Source organism: Lutra lutra, chromosome 3 (assembly GCF_902655055.1).
Source record: "Lutra lutra chromosome 3, mLutLut1.2, whole genome shotgun sequence".
Lineage (NCBI taxonomy): Eukaryota > Metazoa > Chordata > Mammalia > Carnivora > Mustelidae > Lutra > Lutra lutra.
This window is the reverse complement of record NC_062280.1, coordinates 61744243-61749163: the sequence shown is the minus strand read 5'-3', so window position 1 is coordinate 61749163 and position 4921 is coordinate 61744243. Positions and strand designations below refer to the sequence as shown.

At 37.2% G+C, this 4921-nt stretch overlaps 1 pseudogene; it reads right to left on the bottom strand.

The window, feature by feature from the left end:
* Positions 1–1886: 1886 nt before the first annotated feature.
* On the bottom strand, positions 1887–2023 carry LOC125096486 (uncharacterized; annotated as a pseudogene).
* Between the last annotated feature and the right edge of the window lie 2898 nt (positions 2024–4921).

Here is a 4921-nt window from a genome sequence, read left to right as displayed (position 1 = left end):
GGCACTGAGGGTGGAACCCAACTTGGAGCTTGATCTCACAACCCCTAGATCAGACCGGGGCCAAAATCAAGAGTTGGGCATTTAACTGACTGAGCTCCCAGGAGCCCCTATAATACAAATTAAGTTCTCATCCTATGTGTACAGAAAACCAACTCATTACTTCCCATTAATAATTTCTAAAAGCAGGGATTTTTCTGAGTCTTAGTTTTCCAGTCACCACTTGTCCTGATTTCTCACTTCACGAATTCTTGATGTCATTTGGATCTCACCTCCTGCAACTGTTCTTATCCCCATTAGGGACTCATGCAAAGGCACATCACAGACTCTTGCAATCCCCTAAATCAGTTAGGAAAAGTAACACTGTACAAGGGTGAGACAGTCTGCCTCCATGTCCGTGTATATTGAAGGGAATTACATCATAGAACAATACCAGAAATGATTTGACCTTGAATTCTAGACACCCCTGTTCTTAAAAATGCCTCGTATTTTCCTGCAGAGTTAACTATTTTCTCTCTGTAGACAACCGAGTCACCTGCAGAGCTCCTGCAACTAATTTGGTCATCCATCCTTTTAAACAACCCTGCCAAACATATTGGTCAGTTGACAGAACAAGCAAGACTCAAGAAGAGACAAGGAAACACTTTTTTCTCTTCTCACATTGCCACCCACCTCTCACCCCCAGTGCACACTCAAGCCTTCTCTATGTGCTTATTCTTCCCTCTTCCATGAGTAAAATCTGGTAGATTCCATGACTTTTGGTCCCTATTCTATCATAAACATCTTTAAATTGCCAAAAAATAGACTTAGTTAAGAAATTAGAATGCTCTGTGCTCTTAATAGTCAATACCTTGAAACTCATTTTAAATTAAAACTTCTTGGGTGCCTGGGTGGCTCAGTGGGTTAAAGCCTCTGCCTTCGGCTCAGGTCATGATCCCAGGGTCATGGGATCGAGCCCCGCATCGGGCTCTCTGCTCAGCGGGGAGCCTGCTTCCTCCTCTCTCTGCCTGCCTCTCTGCCTACTTGTGGTCTCTCTCTGTCAACTAAATAAATAAAATATTTTTTAAAAGTTTCAAAAATAAATTAAAGCTTCTCCCTCAGGCCCAGTTGGGGATCTATGGAGGGCTGAAGCATCATCTCCATTGGGCTCCATACCTCAGTACCCTCCTTTTCCTCCTCCACAGTGAAGAGCTTTGGCCCCTTCAAGTGTTACAAGTGGAGAGAGAGAGAGAGGAGAGGTAAAGGGCAGGGAAATTGGCCTTGACTGGAACCCAGATAATTTGGTGTAAGTTTCATCTAGGACAGCAGATATTTTAAATTTGAGCCATTTATTTTCTTTTGAGTTGTATTCGTGAATTCTTTGGAGGATCCTTCAGTTGTGGAGACTTCTGACCTATATCCTTCTTCTAATTCAGGTGAAGAATTCATCTAGTTTAGTATTTCCCCACAGGTCCCTAATTTCCTGTGGTCCATTCACCATGAAATCTCTCTCATAAAGTGTGACACTTGGGAAAAGTGCATTTAAATGGATCTTAAGAGATCTGTTGCCCCTGGTGGTCATTTGCACCACTGGGAAACACCCAACCATCCATGTATTTCAGATGTTCCCTGCAGAACCGCTTCTTCTTGTTACCATCAGAAGCCAGCTAGACACAATCACTCACCTTTAGGAAAGTTTTTCGGAGGCAGGTCCTGAAACATTAGTTAGGCTACTTGAAGAGTGATCTTGAGACCTTTCTCATATATCTGAGGGTAAAGGGGAGATCCCCTCTTATCCACCATGATAAGGGAAGTAGAAGGAATGCATGGCAGTTCTTCTCAAAGAACCTCCACCTTCAATTTCCTGTCTCATTCTTCCAACTGGCCCAACATTATTTGAAGACTGGAGGTAGGGGTTCAGCGAAGCATGGCAGTGTTTGCTCACAACCACCTCCTTTGGAGGCCCTGCCTAGGAATGTAGGTGCTCATTTTGAACTGATAAGAACAGATACTACACTTGATCTTAGCCAAAAGGCCGAGAAGCGATAGGTGCTCATTTTGAAATGTAAGTTTGAGGCCCACCTGTTCTTGGGCCTCAGCCAAAAGTAAGACCAATATTGTTCATTTACATCTTGTTACATGAAAAACGAAATCTTGTTTTCTCCCTAAGAAGATGCTATAGTCATACTTTGAAATTTAAAAAACAAAAACAAAAACAAAAACAAAACCTTGACTGTAATAAATGGTGTTTCTTCTAAAGACATTATTATTATGCTATGTACTGCCCTTAGACTAAGGGTGTAAGTAAAATCAGCTAAAGTTTCCTGGTTTCCAGAGGCCTCTGGTGTACATAGAGAATAAAATATGCCTAAGTATAAATATTTTCTGAACTCCTTTGGCCTTACTGTTCAGTTAAAAAGGAAATAAGTGTTAAGAGAAGGTGTGGGGAGAAAGGCAGAGTATGGAGGAGTTGAAGGTTCTTTTCTCCCCCATTCCTTGGGAGAACAGTTATTTCAGACACAAAGATGGCTATCAGAAATAAAAATTTGATGAAACATCTATAAAATTGGAATAGTAGTAATAATATTTTCCTCAGGGTAGTTGTCAGAATGTAAATAGTATCTCACATAAGAGGTGAGTACCTATTAAATGTTAGGAATTATTATTATTATCATTATTAAAGTGAATGGCATTATTGCTGCTCTTCACATCTGTATCCCAAGTATTCAGAACAGTGTTCAAAGTGTGAAAGGACTTAATGTTGAATAATTGAGTGAATGACTTTGCAGAGTGGTTTTGATGTCCCAAATGTTCAAAAAAACTATCCTAAAGGACATTTTTTTTATTCAAATGTTGCTAGATTATGCTTTTTGGAGGTGAGAATTATCTTTCTTCTTCATTGCTATAGTTCCCATGCCTTGCATATGGTCTTCCATACAGTAGTGCTTAATATATAAACATTTTGAATAAATAGAACACATTTTTAGACATTTCATATTTAAAATCAGACTTGGACTTTTTGCAGAAAAGAGTAAGTTAGTACTAGAATCATGGTTATTGGAAATATTTGCAGCTCTTGCTACTATTTTTAAAAATTGTGAAATGATCAAACCTACTAAATATTAAAATTTTATGGAACTAAACTATTGTATATACAAATGAAGCTCCTTATGGCTGCCTCCTCAAATTCATTTTCTTTTCTTTCCAGAGAAAAATTGTTTTGAGTTTTGTGTATGAATTAATAAACAATATATAGTGCCCTTCATATTTTTAAGTATTTTTTGGTTGTATTTGTTATGCATGTTTCTGCAACTTGTCTTTTTTGAGCAACATTACGTTTTTGAGCTTTAATTAAAAGCATACATATGGTATCTAGTCCATGCCAACTGCTGTGTAATATTTCATTGAATAAATAAAAGAGAAAAATGTTTACTTATTTTCCTATTGATGTATATTCAAGTTACTAACAAATTCTGTTTTTATTAACAATTCTGCAACAAGCATGCATTAAATGTTCCCATATATACTCCAGAGCTTCTCTTTGATACAGGCTGAGAAGTGAAAGCACTGAATCAGCAACCCTGCTGGATAGTTTCCTGTGGTCTCTAAACTGGTTGACTCTATACTCTGAAAAGCAGTAAATAAATAAGAGGTTCTGGGACATCTGGGTGGCTCAGTTGGTTAAGTGTCTGCCTTTGGCTCAAGTCCTGATCTCAGGGTCCTGGGATCGAGTCCCACTTCAGGTTCCGTGCTCAGTGGGGAACCTGCTTCTCCCTCTGCTTGCTGCCTCCAGTGCTTGTGCTTTCTCTCTCTGTCTCTCTTTCTCTGTGTGACAAATAAATAAATAAAATCTTTAAAGGGGCCTTTCCACCTAAAATCCTCTTCAATATATAATATGGTTGAACTTAAATATTTTTTGCCTGTGATGAATGCATTTTTATTATAGTTATTGTGATCTTATTATTGTCTGTGTGAATTTATGGGCATTGCCCTGTTAACTAATGAGATTAAGCTTGTCAACAATCCAGTGATCTGATATTTTAATATGATAATTTAATGATTTTACAAGATTTTAGACTTATTTCTACTATATAATTTTGTGTTTACTATTCCTTTGATTTGATTCCTTTTTTTACATCTTTTGTTGAATTAATAGATTTTCATAATCCTCCCTTTTTTATGCATCCTACATGACATTTCATTTATTTTTTTCTTAAGTTTTAACATACATATAAACTTTAACCTTTCTCAAGAAAGTAAAAATTAGTTATCTATCTATTCTTCTGGATATGACACAGAACTCAACCCACTTTATTAATCAAATATCCAACAGTCCAATCTTGGTCTAATACTTCAAAATTTAATTTTCTCTCTAAGTGTACACCGTGTTAAACTTACCAGTATTTTAAGAGTCTGTTTCCTGAGATAGACTGTGATCTCATGCCATGTTGTATCGCATGGGGCATGGTTACAGGGAAAGATGAAGAACAGGGAACAATAACGCCATCCTCCCTAGCTGATACAAGCTTTTCTACCTCAGCACGTGGAAGCTATTGCTCCTTTGTCTTCTGGTATCTGTTTTTGCTGGTGACACCCATGCTGTAGTCTAATTATAATTCCTGTTTGGATTATCATTCTTTTCTTCTTGATGCTTTTTAAGATCTTTTTAAAATCTTTTTAAAGATTTTCTCTTTATCATCGTTCTGCAGATTAACTACAACATTTCTAAATGTAGATTCGTGTTATTAAGCCTGCATGGTATTCATGGTATATTCATGGTATATGTCACATTTTTTTTCAGTGTTGGAAAATTATTATAAAATACAGCTTCAAAACTGCAACTGTATTATTTCTTTCACTCCCAGGTAGAACTCCATTAGCGTTATTGGGTATCAGTTGGAGCTTTTCAGTTTATGCTTTGTATTTCATATAAGTGCTCTTTCTA